Below are 19,232 nucleotides of genomic sequence, written 5' to 3' on the forward strand. Positions count from 1 at the left end.
CCCCCCGTATGTCCGCGACGTACCCCCAGCCCCCCCATGTCCGCGCCATACCCCCAGCCCCCCCATATGTCCGTGCCGTACCCCCAGCCCCCCGTATGTTCGCTCCGTACCCCCAGCCCCCCGTATGTCCGCGCTGTACCCCCAGCCCCCCGTATGTCCGCGACGTACCCGCACCCCACCCGTGTACGTCCGCGATGTACCCGCCCCCGTGTATATGCGCGACGTACCCGCACCCCACCCATGTATGTCCAGTGCGGACCCCCACCCCACCCCAATATGTATGGGGGGTGGGGGTTCACACCATACATACAGGGGGGGTGGGGGTTCGCACCGTACATACGGGGGTGGGGGTTCGCACTGTACATACGGGGGGGTGGGGGTTCGCACTGTACATACGGGGGTGGGGTGGGGGTTCGCACCGTACATGCGGGGGGGTGGGGGCTCGCACCGTACATACGGGGGGTGGGGGTTTGCACCGTACATACGGGGGGCTCGCACCGTACATACGGGGGTGGGGTGGGGGTCCGCACCGGACATACACGGGTGGGGTGTTCGGCACATATGCGGGCACATGTTTGGACATCTCCATGGTTGCTATGGAGGTTCGCTAAAAAGAACGTCTTCTATTATAACTACGTGGATTGTTCATCATGTCTTATTGGATTTTGGACTGCCATATATGATTTTATGAGTTATGAGATTGTCTCTTTGATCTTGATTTAATATCAGTCCTCATTACTGGTTATCTAGTGGGACCTATGTACACAGATTAAGGGTGTGCTGTATTAGCTTTTGTTTTTTAATATTTAAATTGGCAGGTTTTCTCTTTAACTTGCTTATTAAGCACTCTTGGGTGGTGGGTGCTTTTATCTAGCTAAGCACCCCGCTGTACTTACAGCACTGTTCTATTTATTGTTTCACGCCATTGACTTTGTTCTTATATCAACTTTTGTATTGATGTGCAAGTTTTTCCCTGTCAGGGAACACTACTACCCTCTTGTGTAAATTACATGACGGATGTGATGTTGTACTCGTACATTATCATCTCACAGTGTCATGCAATGCCAAATGTGATTGGCCAGTTTCTACGCCCCTGCGGCACCAGTTGTGTCCTCTGTCCTGTGGTGTAAGGGTTGCACTTTGTACGACATTGTCGTCAATGTTGGTGTACTGTACTTGCTATGTGTGTGTGCTGCATTGTTGTTGAGTCTCCCCTGCAGTTCTGGTTTTGCGGCCCCTTATCCCTTTGATTCAGTGCGCCTTTGACTTGTGTGCTTTTTGGGTGCTGGCATGTTTGCGTCTTGGGTCATTTGTGCTCTTGGACGGTTTTTGTACTCTTGTGCAGTATTTTTCTGCAGATGTTTTTTTGACGTCATGGGTTGTAGGTGCACGTGGATGTGTCAGAATGTGACCTGCTCCTTTACGGATGTGGTCCACAGCCACCTCAAAGTCGTCTCGTGCACCATTTCATGTATTGTGACTGCAGCCATGCTATCTGTCATGCAGTGTCACTTGCATTGTCCGTGTGGCTCACAGAGCTGCTGCTTTTCGGGATTCAGCACATGTGCATGGGTAGGTTGTGGCATTGGTGATATGGAGGGGGGGCCCATTTGTGCACATTGTGGACGGGGGTCTCCTTGGTGTTTCTATGTGTGCTGCAGTGTGCCAAGGGTATCAGGGACATGTTCTACACTCATTGTGGGTGTGCAGTGTGCTGCTCATTATTGTGCATGTGTGCCATTGTGCCCATCTCCCTCCGTCCCCCCAGTCCTTGGTCGTTACTCACCCTGTTGCTGTTGGGTCAGGTCATATCGAGCTGTGTCCAGGCCCCCGACTCCTGCCACCATTTCCACACTGATGACTGTGGCCTCCATTTCCTCCAGCTCATCCAGCTCCTCCTGTGGCGCAGGACTCTCACCTCCAGTCGCCTTTGCTGCCTTCCTGTTGGCAGCGAGTTTCTCCTTGGTTTGGCTGTCCACTTCATGCCAGAGCTTCTTGACATCCTCCATTGACCTCTTCGATACTCCGACTGCATTCACGTTGATGTCGATGGACTGTCATTTTTCCGTTTTTGACGATGATCTTCCTGCAGACTGAACCCCATCTTCCTCTTCTCCTTGCCCTTCCCCGACCCCGGGGTTCCTGGCTGGTCCTCCGTGGGGCTTGCGGGGTTCGGGTTGTCCTCTGCACTCGGTCCGGGTGCATCCATGGTGCTACGCAGTTTGATTTGGTATTGGTGTGTTTTTTTGTTGCTTTTATAGTGCATCTTCACGCATGACTCGTGGGATTTGCAGACCTGTCGCTGGTTGTCACAGATTTTTGTATTGCGAGTTGGGGCATAGCAACTTTTTTCGCGTTTGTGTTTCGCATTTTTGTGTAGTCGTGTTGATTTTAGCGCAGTCATTTGACGCGCTGTCATGGGAGTATCGCATGGTGCCGCCGGCTTGGGAATACCACGTTAACACTGAATTATTTTTCCGCGATGGACTGCGATGTGAAGAGTTGCGTTACGCTAAATTTGTGATGCTTATCACACGTTCTTGAGAATATTCCCCTTAGTTTCAAATCACTGTAGATCTTTTACTCCCAGGTGAAACTGCGGTGTATTTGTCTCTATATCTCACAAGGTGGGAGTGATCACTTCTTTTCCGTTTCAGGGTAGGATCAACTTTTTGGTCCTTGTTTTTTAAATATTCCCCTTATTTAGAGGGAAACACAGAATCAATCTGCCCCTGTGATAATCACTCCACACAATTACTTTTGCATTCTATGTTTTTTTGTAGATTATATAGTCTAGCACGCAAGCACTTTCTGAAGCCTTTGCTACGCAAGTTAAGTTTTCGTTGGTGTAGAACAGCTTTGCTCCACTTACAGTTTTTAAGATCATATGGAACCACTTACTTTGTTTGCACCTTCCTGAAAGCAGCAATCCAGGCTAGAATAACTATGAAAGGCTAACTTTCTGAAATTTAAAGATGTCTTGGGTCATCTAGCTGGTTAATTGCAATGCGATTTTTTTCCTTTTCTTGTTTATGCTTTTACATTAAATAAGTTACAACCTGCGTCAAACCCACACTTAATATGTGGAGTTAGGCTGAGGCATCCCTTTTCATCTTAGTATTAGGTGGAGTACATGGCGGACCTATTTGAGGTTTTTGTTCTCCTCTCTTGCTCTGTTTATGTTCAACCTCTGCCAACTGTGACATGTGGGTAGTGATGTTAAAAACATTTTAAGGACAATTGTCTTTATGTTATTTTTAACTTGTACATATGATGAAATGGGTGAATTAACTTAGATTATTGTGTACACATTTAATAACTGTTATTATCTTAATGCAAATGTGTTCTTATACTACTGACATACTATGGATTTGTATTAGATTGTATGTGCTTTTATGGTCTATTTTTATCAGACCGAATAAACATTGAATTAGAAATTAGAACTAATATATTTCACTTCTCATTTTTGGGAATCCAAGTCATTTATACCATCATAATGTATAAACACTAATACCTATTTTGAAGGATGTTCGGTTTTCTGTTAAATAACATGTTCAACAATTTCAGTAAATCCATACTTTAAAACAAAAGAACTCCTGGTGCAATTACTAGAATTAAGGCAGAAATGTTTTATAAGTGAATTGCTATATGGCTATTTTTTGTATGCACTCAGCAATCAGCAGCAGGGGTGCTAGATGAACAAAAACAACAAATGAACTGTTTGTTCTGCACAAACCATTTTGTCATTTATCAAAGCCTTCTCCCAAGTTATATCTCAACATGCCTGTAAGGGGCAGATTTAACAGAACGCAATCTTTGGATGAAGGCTATCATCAACATTAAAATGTTGCGGCCCTCATCCACTTGTTTTGCTTTCAGTTGGTTTGGAAGAAAAATATGAAATGTTTAAAAGTATGCTGCCCACAGAATCAATCAAGCAACAGACTGTCTTCCACTTACTGGTAAACATCTGAGGCAGGATTACACAGAATGCACTGTTTATGGCAACGTTTAACCAAACATTTCTCAATCCAGCCAGCCACACATCATGTTATACTAATAGATTTTGGAAATGTCCTTACTTTCCTGTAAGGTCCTAGTTTATTTAGACAAACCCGCCATATGAGCTGACAGTGTTGTTCAATCTTCATCAGCAGCCTCTCATGTCTGTAGCAGTCAGGAGACTCTCATGAGTCAAGCCATAGAGAAAAAGTTCCTAATCAGAATGAGTTGGTCACTGTTTTGGTCAACTGTAGCTGCTTCCCAAAAAATGTCATTAGATGCAGAAACCAGATGTACATTAGACTCCAAACCACTACATTTGGTTCCATGTCTGTGCTGGAGCGGGTAGTACAACATTTTGTATACCCCCCCATTCTGCATGTTTATATTAATCTGAATAATTAACTAATAGTAATTATATTAATTGGTTTGCAGTGAAAACATTAATCAATCATACTAACAAAAGAATTACACGTGGGAATTGCACCTTGCATGGCTATATTAATTGTAAACTAACTTGAGTACGCATAATAATAGTAGAAAACTAGAATATTGCATGTTATATGTCGCTTTGGTGATGTATTTGTGATTTGTGCTTTATTCAGTGAGTATAAACCGCTCTGAGTGTTGCTTCTGCTAGATAAATACACACACATATGGGTATTAGCACAGGGATAACATTTTATTAGCCATTTCTATGTTTTAATTACGTTTTGTGTTTCTTTTGCTTAAGTTGACCATTTCGGCCTAGACATGATGGCTGAACGAGACGTTAAACGTGACTGCCCCGACAACACGAGGTTCTGGGTGAAGTGCGCAGGCGTCACCGACAGCAGCAGTGGCCTGGACCTGACCCCGGGAGAACATATACCCTTCAAGGACGCTCCGGGAACCTATCCAATACCAAAGACAAAGCTCGATTTAAAAGCTGGAACAAGCAAGTTTGATGAATTCATCGTTTGACACCCTGAGAACTGTACCTCTCGACCCCAAGTGGACCAATCAGGACTTTCTAAACCCCGATCTTGATACTTTTTGACATTATTTTCATTATAAAAGTAGGTAGGGAATTGAACCATTATCGCTCGCTCTTCTTTGACGAACCCGATTTCCTGACGTTATGCTGACGGAGAGGACGGTGACACTGCTGGACAGCTGTTATCCTGAATCTTTGAGAGACTGAATTGCGGCCTAACTTTGCTGAATAAAATTCTTCTTGATTGACTGACTTAGAGGACGACTTTAGCCAGAATAGGTAAATATGATGCTCTGAAATGCTGATGATGATTTCTAACGTTTCTTGCAATATTTCTTAGATAAAGAATACTTGATTAATTGATAAATGTGTTGTGTCGATTATTTAGGAAGAGAATTTAATGAGATTTTAAAGTCTAGATAAATGACTGTGAATCTAAACCTGCAAACAACTAAATGATCCATCTCCTTATGAGAGGGATATCTTAGGTCTGAGGTCAATGTGTTTAGAGTAAGGTAAAGGTATTCCTTTCATGTCAGCGTTTGGAAGTTTATTTCCCTAGGAAAACAGATCAACAGAGTGTAAGTATTGGTGTTATGGGCCCCACCAATGAATGTATATGAGTGAATTTGACGCTGAGGTATTTGGTCTGTGACGAAGGGGGAATTTGATGTTCCGCGCTGCAACAGTTTTTTCTGGTAGCAAGACGATGGTTTTTATTGTTTTGGTTTGGTGATTATTGCTTGTAAATAGCTTAATGATTATTGGTTATTGATATTGGTTTATGTACTAACACTCTATGTTGACTCACGTTGAGTTTTATGTTGTTTGCACGGCTTCTGGGATGTAGGAAGTCGGAAGTTTGTAACTGTTCCGTAGTAGAGCAGAGGTAAGTGCTGCTCTTGGGAAAGACAGAATTGTTGTTATCCTGCAGGTACACAGGAGAAACGTGTGACGATTGAAGTTGCATGACGCATTGTCTGGGTTCGATTCGGTGACATCGCCGTGTGTTGCCATTAGAGACATTTTCTGTGTGAGAGAAGTGTGTATGATAGCGAAGGTTACCTGTGAAATTCTGGTCTTAGGTACCAGGGATCTAATTGGCATTCCGATAACGCTTATCACTGGAAAGGTAATAGGTACTCTCTGAGCTTGTTAGAAGGGCAAAGGAGAGGTAAGCGCTGCTTTGTTAACGTATGTCATAATTCTGTAGTAGGACAGACTGTTCGCTGTTCTCGGGAAAGACAGGATTCTGTGTGAATGTACTACATTTTCTTGTGTGAAAGTGCATGAATGAAAAGGCATTCGGGTTAATTGTGAAACTCTAGTTTTATTTCTCAGGAGCATTGGGTCTCCAACTATGGTGCCGATTCCGATCCTGTAAAACCTGGGTACGAACCGTCGGACGGAGAGTTTTCTCCGTCCAACTCGTACCTGGGAAAAACACTTTCCAAACCCGCAAGTACGATTCGTACAGAAACACCATTTCCGTACGAATCGTAAAAAACACCGACCGGCTAAAATATACCCACAATTCGGATCCGGGACACCGCGTACGCGACATTCGCACGGAGTCGGGCAGCGTTTTACGGATCAGCAAGTACGATTTGTACCCACAGCACTTCGCACGGCAATATTTTTACGGGACCCCAAAAGTGCCAGAAAAGCTAAGTACGCCGCGATGCACGACAAAAAGGGGGCCCGGTACGCACCGTACCCCCATCCCTACACGTCCGCACCGTACCCCCAGCCCCCCATGTACGCACCGTACCCCAGCACCCATACATGTAAGCGCCATACCCCACCTCTGTACCACAGCCCCGTACCTGTACACACCATACCCCCACCCCACCCCCGCATGTACGGTGCGTACCCTCACCCCTGTAGGTACGGAGCGTACCCCCACCCCGTGTAGGTACGGAGCGTACCCCCACCCCATGTAGGTACGGAGCGTACCCCCATCCCTGTAGGTACGGAGCGTACCCCCACCCCACCCCGTAGGTATGGAGCGTACCCCCACCCCCATAGGTACGGAGCGTACCCCCACCCCACCCCATAGGTACGGAGCATACCCCCACCCCACCCCGTAGGTACAGAGCGTACCCCCACCCCCTTAGGTACGGAGCATACCCCCACCCCACCCCGTAGGTACGGAGCATACCCCCACCCCACCCTGTAGGTACGGAGCGTACCCCCACCCCCGTAGGTACGGAGCGTACCCCCACCCCCGTAGGTACGGAGCGTACCCCCACCCCCGTAGGTATGGAGCGTACCCCCACCCCACCCTGTAGGTACGGAGCGTACCCCCACCCCCATAGGTACGGAGCGTACCCTCACCCCGTAGGTACGGAGCGTACCCCCACCCCACCCCGTAGGTACGGAGCATACCCCCACCCCACCCCGTAGGTACGGATCGTACCCCCACCCCCGTAGGTACGGAGCGTACCCCCACCCCCGTAGGTATGGAGCATACCCCCACCCCACCCCCGTAGCGCTTGGGGTCCGCACCGTACCTATGGGGGTGGGGGTAGGCTCCGTACCTACGGGGTGGGGTGGGGGTACGCTCCGTACCTACGGGGGTGGGGGTATGCTCCGTACCTACACAGGGTGGGGGTACGCTCTGTAGCTACGGGGTGGGGTGGGGGTACGCTCTGTACCTACGGGTGGGGTGGGGGTATGCTCCGTACATATGGGGGTGGGGGTACACTCCGTACCTACACGGGGTGGGGGTACGCTCCATACCTACGGGGTGGGGTGGGAGTACGCTCCGTACCTACGCAGTGGGGGTACGCTCCGTGCCTACGGGGGTGGGGTGGGGGTACGGCACGTAAATGGGGGAGGGCTGGGTGTACGGCGCGTACTTGGGGGGGTGGGCTGGGGGGGTGTTCGGCGCGTATGCGGGCACATGTTTGGACGTCTCCATGGTTGCTATGGGAGTTCGCTCTGTACGGTGTTTTTTCCATACGGTTGTGCATTCGGACGGACGGGACGGATCGTACTTGCGCGCTCGGACTTCAGTTTCCTGATTCGTACTTAAAACTGTCCGGGGACGTGTCGGACACTTTTTCCGACCCGAGGACGTGTCGGGGAATTTTCCCAATGCGATTCGTATGGATTTTTTAACATACGAATCGTACTTGCCAGTTTGTACGGGACTTGTACGATTCGTACGTAAAAAAATCCGGATACGATTCGGACGGGGAATATTTTTAATGGATCGGAATCGGCACCTATGTGTCTTAATTCTGGAGAAACGGTTAACTAATGTTTGTTAGAAGGGTGAAGTAGAGGGATGTGCTACTTTATCAACGAAAGTAACGATTCTGTAGTAGGGCAGAGGTAAGCGCTGCTCTCGGGAAAGACGGAATTCTCGTGAGAAAGGTCTATTGCTATTCTTTGGTTAGCGAAGTGGACAATGGAGACGTTTTTATGTTGTTACTAACAGAATTGTAGAAATTGAAACAAAAACTTACTGAGCAGATTTGTAAAGGAGGGGTAGACAGGAGCAGGAGCTGTTGCAGCGGCTGCTGACGTCAGAACGACCGCGCTGGGATTGGACAGACGGTCAGAAACGTAAAACGCTCCGGATTGGTGCGTTAGTGTGCGCCGCGCTAGGAGTGGAGAAATACAGGGTGACGTAAACGCTCCATATTGGTGCGTTAGTGTGAGTCGCGCTGGGATTTGAGAATTGTGACAGTGACGTAGACGCTCCGGATTGGTGCATTAGTGTGAGTCGCGCTTCAATTGGACAGAATAGCGGTACAGTCGTAAGGAGAAACTAGTGAGACATGAAAGAAAGGAAAATGTATTACGATCCACCAGAAAAGGAGAAAAAGTCATGGTTTGGTAAAATTAAGAAGTGGTTTAAGAAGGACAAACCGATCATAACTAAGGAAGGACAGTTACTTCCTCCACCGAAAACCCCTGCATCCTTTATGGTTGCGAAATATGGATATCACACCTGCATTTGGTTAGATAATTGGGTTAAATACACTGAAAAGGACGGAGTATTGGCTTTTCCAGAGTATGGTTCATTTAATTTGGCTGTTTTGAGAAATTTGAGAGAGAAAATGATGAATTTAGAACCAAGACCTAGACCGACTCAATTTGAGGCTTTGACGGAGTGGGAAGACGAAATGCATGACCGGGAAAGACAGAGAAATGGTAGAGGATATAGGTACCTGTTTGGCAGATCATACGGACATGAGACGCATGATGATCGAATGAGAAGGTGGCAAAATGCGAGTATGACTGAGGGTTTGTTTCCCGTAAGAACTGCAGGAGAGAATGAAGGACGAAAGTGTGTGGAAAAGAGGCATAATGTGGAATCGAGAGGGTATGGAATGAATGAATCAGAGGATGATGTACTTGATGATATGTTCTATAAGAATCCACCACCATACCGACCAGAACCAGAAATATTAACTCCAAGTGCCCCAATGAAAGAAACAGTACGAATCATAAAATCGGAACCAGAGTTCCAAGATTTGGTAAGAAACAATTCCATTAGAGAGGTAGAAAAGAAGTCTGGAGGAAAATTGGATGGAGAAAATTCAGCAGAATTAGCAAAAGCAACCCTAGAATTAACCGAGAAAATAAGAGGATTGACTAAGAATTTGGAAGCGGTAACTGTACCAGTAACGATAGGTCCAGTAATGCCTATTTTTGACAAGCAGAAAGACAGCGAACATTGTTTGACAGTCCCTTATAAAAGTAATAAACCGGTTGAACAACCAAGAATGAGTCAGAGTGAGAATCCATGGAGACAGACTATGGTGCCGATCACGATCCGGTAAAAAATTCCCCCGTGCGACTCGTATCGGGTCTTTTTACCGTACGAATCGTACAAATGCCGTACGAACTGGCAATCACGATTCGCATGGTAAAAAGTCCATACGACCCGCACCGGGAATCATTCCCCACACGTCCTCGGGTCGGAAAATGTGTCCGACACGTCCTCGGACGATTTACCTTACAAACGTAAAAATCCAAGTCCGACCGAGGAATCACGATCCATCCCGTGCGTCCGAGCCTACAACCGTATGGAAAAAACACCGTCCGCACCGAACACCAATAGCAACCATGGAGACATGTGCCCGCATACGCGCCCAACACTCCCCCCAGCCCCCGTACGTCCGACACGTACCCCCCGTATATGTATACCCCCACCCGTCTATGTACACCCCAGTACGTTCCAGTCGTACCCCCACCCCAGTACGTGTCGTACCACCGTCAATGTACACACCCCCACCCCTGTACGTGTCGTACCACCGTCTATGTACACCCCAGTACGTTCCAGTCGTACCCCCACCCCAGTACGTGTCGTACCACCGTCAATGTACACCCCCCCACCCCTGTACGTGTCGTACCACCGTCAATGTACACCCCCCCACCCCTGTACGTGTCGTACCACCGTCAATGTACACCCCCCCACCCCTGTACGTGTCGTACCACCGTCCATGTACACCCCAGTACGTTCCAGTCGTACCCCCACCCCAGTACGTGTCGTACCACCGTCAATGTACACCCCCCCACCCCTGTACGTGTCGTACCACCGTCAATGTACACCCCCCACCCCTGTACGTGTCGTACCACCGTCCATGTACACCCCAGTACGTTCCAGTCGTACCCCCACCCCAGTACGTGTCGTACCACCGTCAATGTACACCCCCCCACCCCTGTACGTGTCGTACCACCGTCAATGTACACCCCCCCACCCCTGTACGTGTCGTACCACCGTCAATGTACACCCCCCACCCCTGTACGTGTCGTACCACCGTCAATGTACACCCCCCCACCCCTGTACGTGTCGTACCACCGTCCATGTACACCCCAGTACGTTCCAGTCGTACCCCCACCCAGTACGTGTCGTACCACCGTCAATGTACACCCCCCCACCCCTGTACGTGTCGTACCACCGTCAATGTACACCCCCCCACCCCTGTACGTGTCGTACCACCGTCCATGTACACCCCAGTACGTTCCAGTCGTACCCCCACCCCAGTACGTGTCGTACCACCGTCAATGTACACCCCCCCACCCCTGTACGTGTCGTACCACCGTCAATGTACACCCCCCCACCCTGTACGTGTCGTACCACCGTCAATGTACACCCCCCCACCCCTGTACGTGTCGTACCACCGTCCATGTACACCCCAGTACGTTCCAGTCGTACCCCCACCCCAGTACGTGTCGTACCACCGTCAATGTACACCCCCCCACCCTGTACGTGTCGTACCACCGTCAATGTACACCCCCCCACCCCTGTACGTGTCGTACCACCGTCAATGTAAACCCCCCCACCCTGTACGTGTCGTACCACCGTCTATGTACACCCCCCACCCCTGTACGTGTCGTACCACCGTCAATGTACACCCCCCACCCCTGTACGTGTCGTACCACCGTCCATGTACACCCCAGTACGTTCCAGTCGTACCCCCACCCCAGTACGTGTCGTACCACCGTCAATGTACACCCCCCCACCCTGTACGTGTCGTACCACCGTCCATGTACACCCCAGTACGTTCCAGTCGTACCCCCACCCCAGTACGTGTCGTACCACCGTCAATGTACACCCCCCACCCCTGTACGTGTCGTACCACCGTCAATGTACACCCCCCACCCCTGTACGTGTCGTACCACCGTCCATGTACACCCCAGTACGTTCCAGTCGTACCCCCACCCCAGTACGTGTCGTACCACCGTCAATGTACACCCCCCCACCCCTGTACGTGTCGTACCACCGTCAATGTACACCCCCCCACCCCTGTACGTGTCGTACCACCGTGAATGTACACCCCCCCACCCTGTACGTGTCGTACCACCGTCCATGTACACCCCAGTACGTTCCAGTCGTACCCCCACCCCAGTACGTGTCGTACCACCGTCAATGTACACCCCCCACCCCTGTACGTGTCGTACCACCGTCAATGTACACCCCCCCACCCCTGTACGTGTCGTACCACCGTCAATGTAAACCCCCCCACCCCTGTACGTGTCGTACCACCGTCTATGTACACCCCCCCACCCCTGTACGTGTCGTACCACCGTCAATGTACACCCCCCCACCCCTGTACGTGTCGTACCACCGTCCATGTACACCCCAGTACGTTCCAGTCGTACCCCCACCCCAGTACGTGTCGTACCACCGTCTATGTACACCCCCCACCCCTGTACGTGTCGTACCACCGTCTATGTACACCCCAGTACGTTCCAGTCGTACCCCCACCCCAGTACGTTCCTGGCGCACCCCCAACACAACCTCCTAAGTACGGAGCGCACCCCATGCCCCAACATCACAACCGCATGTACGAGTCGTACAAAGCCACACACAAGGACCAAATCGTACAACCAAATGGCCCATGTACACACCGTACACACGCTCAAAACGCACGTACACAACAAGGACAAAACAAAACAACTCAACAATACACCATTCGAAAGGCACACAGCCACTAAACATGGCCAACAACCACTAAAATAACACAATCACTGACCTGCAACTGTCAAAACAAACAGAGGCCCAATACACCACCACTCCTTATAACACACCCACCCAAAATTCAAACACTGCCACACCCACCCATGGACCAATAAAAAGGCCCAGACACACAAACCATGAGCCTTTGCAACAGACCCACTGCTGCCAGACACACACCACAGAACCAGACTACAAGCGACACCACATCTTACACTTGCACACCTTCACACGACCACCCTCACAAACACCCTCTCATCACATTCACACACACACACAACCATCCACACCCCCCCCAACATCCACACACCCCCCACACCCACACCATCCCCACCCACACCCCTCACCATGCCCACTACCAAGAATCCAAAGTTCAGTCACCGAGAGTTGGAGGTCCTTGTTGATCAAATCCTCAGAGTCGAGCCACAGATCTTTGGAACATTGGTCAGAAGCACCAGCCAGGCAGCCAAAACAGCCATGTGGCAGACCATCGTCGATGCTGTGAATGCTGTTGCGGACACCAGGAGGACCAAGCAGGATTGCCAGAACAGGTGGTACGATCTGCGGAGGAGGGTCAGAGCCAAGAGACAGGAGGAACACGACCAGGCCAACGCCACCGGAGGAGGGCCCTCCCGCAGACCCGTACAGTACCATCCCTGGGAGGAGAGGGTGATGGCCATACTGCCGGTGGAGGCAGTTGAAGGAGTAGAAGGACTCCGAGACCCGGGTGAGTACACAAACAACGCACCTCACATGGGGGGAACTGCAACCACAAACAAAATTACTAACAGGCACGCAACCACCACAAGCCATCGCATTACTCAACCACACTCCATGAGCAGGCACATGCCACTGCTGCCACCATGCCCCATGCACCCAGCTGGACAATGTCAAGTCACAGGCCACAGAAGACAACAACACATGACACGGTAACCCGGATGGCGGGAGTGTGGGCACCAAGAATCACATAGTGCGACTCCAAAGCAGACAACAATGCCCTCTGCCCATATGGCCTAGGTCACAGCCAGACAAACACTGTGTCCCAACACAGGAATGACTTGCCAGCAAATGGCGGATGCCTTGCATCAACACATGGGGGTGAAGGCACTGTTTTGCACATGCCAGCAGCTAATGAACAGCCAACAGTGTGAAAGAGTGGCAGCACACACCACCACAGCAGCAGCGCACAGACACACAGCAGACAAAATGGGTGCCTGGAGATCAGAAACAAACTCACATCAACAGGCCAAGGGCCACTCAAAGATCTGCTAACAGTGTGTGCCCAGGAAGCTGGGCCAAGGTGACAGAGGGTGACACACGGAGGGAGGGAGAGGGGGACACAGAGGGAGGGAGAGGGGGACTGAGAGGGAGGGAGACACAGGAAGATGGACAGAGGGAGGAGGCTGACACACAGAGGGAGGGAGAGGGGGACACAGAGGGAGGGAGAGGGGGACTGAGAGGGAGGGAGACACAGGAAGATGGACAGAGGGAGGAGGCTGACACACAGAGGGAGGGAGAGGGGGACACAGAGGGAGGGAGACACAGGAAGATGGACAGAGGGAGGAGGCTGACACACAGAGGGAGGGAGAGGGGGACACAGAGGGAGGGAGAGGGGGACACAGAGGGAGGGAGAGGGGGACACAGAGGGAGGGAGAGGGGGACTGAGAGGGAGGGAGACACAGGAAGATGGACAGAGGGAGGAGGCTGACACACAGAGGGAGGGAGAGGGGGACAGAGAGGGAGGGAGAGGGGGACAGAGAGGGAGGGGGACACAGGAAGATGGACAGAGGGAGGAGGCTGACACACAGAGGGAGGGAGAGGGGGACAGAGAGGGAGGGAGAGGGGGACAGAGAGGGAGGGAGAGGGGGACAGAGAGGGAGGGAGACACAGGAAGATGGACAGAGGGAGGAGGCTGACACACAGAGGGAGGGAGAGGGGGACACAGAGGGAGGGAGACACAGGAAGATGGACAGAGGGAGGAGGCTGACACACAGAGGGAGGGAGAGGGGGACACAGAGGGAGGGAGACACAGGAAGATGGACAGAGGGAGGAGGCTGACACACAGAGGGAGGGAGAGGGGGACACAGAGGGAGGGAGAGGGGGACACAGAGGGAGGGAGAGGGGGACACAGAGGGAGGGAGAGGGGGACACAGAGGGAGGGAGAGGGGGACAGAGAGGGAGGGAGAGGGGGACAGAGAAGGAGGGAGACACAGGGAGAGCAAATCAGTCCTTTGGTGTGTGGGAATGTCTGCTCGTCAGCAGGTGGACTGCGTGCATGTAGACAAGGGTGCCCAGTGCCAGAACCCCCCCTCTTCATCATGGCAAAACGCAGGGCCATGTTACAACCTATACACGAGCACAAGGACAGCCACCTGCATCATATGAGTGTGTGGATCCACTCCATGTGCACATGTACAGTGCTACAAGGAAGGCGCAAACGCATAGCTCGGCACACATGCACACTCCACTGCTGACTGCAGTCACACTTGACGCAGCAAGTAAGACTGTGCCACACATAGTTAAAGGGGCCAAATTGGTGCCCAAGGGACACACACATGCACAAGTGCACTGTGAGTGGAATGCAAGACAGATCCTAATTCCAAGAGGAAATGTGCCAACTTTGTAACGGATGCAACATGGATGTTGCATGGATCAAAAGTAACATTGTCTCTCTCACACACAGGTCAACGTCGTGCTGCACCCCCCAACACTGGGGGGGAACACTCACAGGACCCGGATCTGCAGGAGACCGATCCCACCGGCAGCGACCACTCTCACCACTCTGCGGACGACCCCGACCGACCTGGCCCCTCTGGTGTCCAACCACCTGCAGCACCTGCGTCAGGTACAACCGTGCCAACCACCACCCCCACTCCTGCCACATCCCAGGAGACACCCAGGATCCCTGCCCCAACACCACAATGCAGCCAGGCTCGCCAGGAGGGACACGGTGTCCCGGGCACCCAGGAGGAGGCAGGCGACAACGCCAATGCCACCCCTCAGGGGTCCCGGAGACCCGATGTGCCCACAAGTGCAGGCCAGACGCAAGTGGGCAGGGGTGGTGGGAGTGGAGAGCGGCGGAGGCACGAGCCTGACCAGTTGGCTGGGGATCCGGTATTTTCCCATGTCCGTAACATCCTGGACTCATACCGGCAGGACACCACAGGCATGGCCCAGGTTGTGTCCGTCCTCGAGGGGATCAAGGTCCAGCAGGCCCAGCAACATGCGGAGCTAATAGCCTGTCTACAGCTACACCAACGGAGGATGGAGGACAGACAGGCTGAGCAAGTGACGGCGTCCCAGGGGATTCACGCTGAACTCCGTCGGATGGCCGACACCATGGCCGACCCTCCCTGTGCCAGAAGGCGGAGAACATCACCACCCACAGGGAGGGATCATGAGGAGGAGGAGGAAACATCCGACGGAGCATCCCAGACGTCGTCACGGCCTGCTGCTGAGGTTCCCCGCAGGAAGCCGGGTCGTCCACGGAAAGGACCGTGAGGGTGGCTGCTACATCACCATCTCCCAGGACACCTGGCCTGGCACCTGGCCCACTGGAGCAACAGCATCACAGCATCAAGAGACATTCTCTGCCACATGGCCCTGCTGGTCACTGGCTGACCAATGTTGACAAAGACTGTGGCATGGACTCTGAGGATTTCCAATGGCAAGGACACCAACTCCCCTACTGAACTTTGGATTCCCTAATCCCGGAAAGGCCCTCACTTGGCCCCCCCCCCCAATAATAAATCACACTATTAAGAGTAGATGCCTGCTGGTAGCATTATTACCTAACATGTGTCTTGTACAGTCTAAACATGCCTGAGTCATCTGTTCACTTCAACCATCCACACCCTGGGGCCTGAGTCTGGCACAGGACACATGGGTCACAGTTTTCTAGGCAAGACAGACATGGAGCACCATACACACCCGTGATGGTCAGAACCAGCTGAGGGGGTGGCCGAACAACCGTGCTGACAGACACATTGAGTACAGCAACAGTCATGCGCAGAGGTCAGGGATCCTGGCCCGTGTCCTGGGGGGCACCCAGGTACGTGTAGACAGGTGGCAGAACCATGTCCTGCAAGCTTGAGTCCGGTGGATGCAGAGAATGGGGTCATGGACAACGTTGGATGCATGGGGATGGCACATGTCACAATACCCACACAGTCATGGACATCATGCCCATTACACAGTCTCAGCACACACACACAGCTTGCATCTTGCCACTCGACACATTGACACATAGCCACAATCAGGGAATACCATGCCAGACATGCAGGATGCACCGTGCCAACACACCAGCATTGACTGAGAAGAGGCACCTTGGAGGCATAGGGACACCTTTAATAGTCATGTGTTTGGGATTGCAGAGGCAACTTGAAGTACACATGAACACATCATGTGGAGTAACATGTGGCTCCAACACTGGCACCCCCCTTCTGCAGCACAAATGCGTGATAGCCATGGAACTGGCACACAAGTGTCGGATAATAGCTAAATACCCACAGCTGCTCACGGAGAGCCTGCCATACACCATACATCCGCTGATGTGGAAGTCCCACGCCATGTCAAGACAATGTTAACCGTATGTGTCCGAGGGCAGTGTCACACACATTGATGCCTTCATCACAATCCACCATCCCATCACTGATGACTGACAACCAGGCAGCCCATCTATTCAGGTGTACCCAGCTGCATGTCGTGTCCCATGGGGATGCCACATGTCTGCAGAGGACCCAAACCCCGACCGGGGCAGTGTGCACACATCGTGAACAACTGCCACACCCAATACACCCCAGATGCATCCCTTACCCCATGGAGACTTCCAAAGGTGTCCGTGCCTGTAACGCTGAGTCAGCCCACGATGCCATGTCCATGAGGAATAGCAGTGCCACAACAATGCAACCAGCAAACGGCATGCGCAGGTACCTGGGGAAGAGAGACACACAAGAAGTCAGCCACAAGAAGCACAGCCACTTGCATGTGCATGTACTCGACACATGTATGTATGACAACATGCTAGGTCACAATTATGTCTGGGGAAATACTACCATCACTGCCACCATCACTCCAGTGACACACCCACACACACCTCTGACCCACGTGCCATACATGCAGGTGGAGACACACATCACAACGCATGCCACACGGGGACCAATGCGTGCACACTCAGACCCTGGTACTCACCACTAAGCAAAGAAGTCGCGTATGAGCCGAGTCCGGATGTCCTCTTGCGGCTCCACATCCTCCACATCACTAGCCCCATTGCCAAGCCCTTCGTCCTCCACGGGTGGATGGTCCTCGTCATCTTGATCCAGGATGAGGGGCACAGCTCTTTCAACTGCCATGTTGTGCAGCATGCAGCAGACCATGAAGATCTTGCAGACCTTCGCCGGGGCATATGGGAGTGCGCCGCCGGTCTTGTGGAGGCACCGGAATCGGCTCTTCAGCATGCCAAACGTCCTCTCTATCACTCGCCTTGTCCGGCCATGGGCGGTGTTGTAGCGGAGCTGGGCCGGCGTGATGGGGTTGCGGAGAGGTGTCAGCAGCCAAGGCATGTTGGGATAGCCAGCGTCCCCTAAATGGAAAGCACATGGATATCGTTAGAACAGGCGAAGCGGTAGTGCTGCTCGGCCAAACAGAATACAGGACAGACAGACTGTACCCACCAACAACACATGCACGTTCGTTGCGCAGCTGCATCATCATATCAGGCATCCCGCTACGCCTCATGATGTAGGCATCGTGTGCTGATCCTGGAAAACGAGCACAGACATGTGAAATCACCATGTTGGACAGACACACCACAAGGGCATTGATGGAGTGGTAGTGCTTCCGATTGCGGTACGCCACCTCCCGTGCGTGTGGTGGTACCAAACCTACATGTGTCCCATCTATGGACCCAATGACATGGGGCATCCCTCCCAGGGCATAGAAACCACGTTTGACCTCAGTCATCTGTTCAGGGGTTGGGAACTTGATGAAGTCATCCAGGTGAATCAACATGGCCTCCAAGAAATCATGCAGCACACCGCTGAACATGCTCTGGGACATGCCACCAACATGAGCTATGGTATATTGGAAGGTACCCGTGGCAAGGAAATGTAGGGCAGCCATTACCTTCAGCTGGGGTGTCAGTGCCGTAGGATACCTGTGCTGCGGTTGCAGGTGTGGTGCCAGTCTCGCCGTCAGCTCCAGAATCAACGGTTGGGTGAAGCGGTAGAGCCGGATCCTGTCATTCTCCTGCATGGTGGCCAAGTCTGGAATTCTTCGGGCAACAGGAGGCGCTCTGCAGTAATTTGGAAGTGACAAGGAAGAGTGAGTGCACTACGAGAACAACGCATGTCTACTGAGCACATGTAAATCTGCCAATACACACATGCCACATAGGGAGTCAGGCATGTGCTACATGCCCAGGACACGTATGGATGCAAGGTGACACTCCTTCCAAGACCCAGCCACACACGGTGATTGAGAACCTCCCCATGCCACGCCATGGGAATAGCTGTGTCCCAGTGCAAGTGAACAGCCCGACGCAAGACAGAAGTGACATACACCCACACATCAGCAGAAGTAGGATGCCGATTGTAGAGACTGGTAGCGGAACACCGGAGCCACAGGTCACATGACATTACACTAGGCCTGCCCACACACCTTGCCATGAAGGTGCACATGTCATGACTCACCACACATTCCTTGTGAGGATGCTGACATGGCCTTGTCACGCTACTCCGTGTCCCATGCATACATGTGCACCTCACATCAGATACCACA

The sequence above is a fragment of the Triturus cristatus genome, chromosome 1_2, assembly GCF_964204655.1.
Source record: "Triturus cristatus chromosome 1_2, aTriCri1.1, whole genome shotgun sequence".
Classification (NCBI taxonomy): domain Eukaryota; kingdom Metazoa; phylum Chordata; class Amphibia; order Caudata; family Salamandridae; genus Triturus; species Triturus cristatus.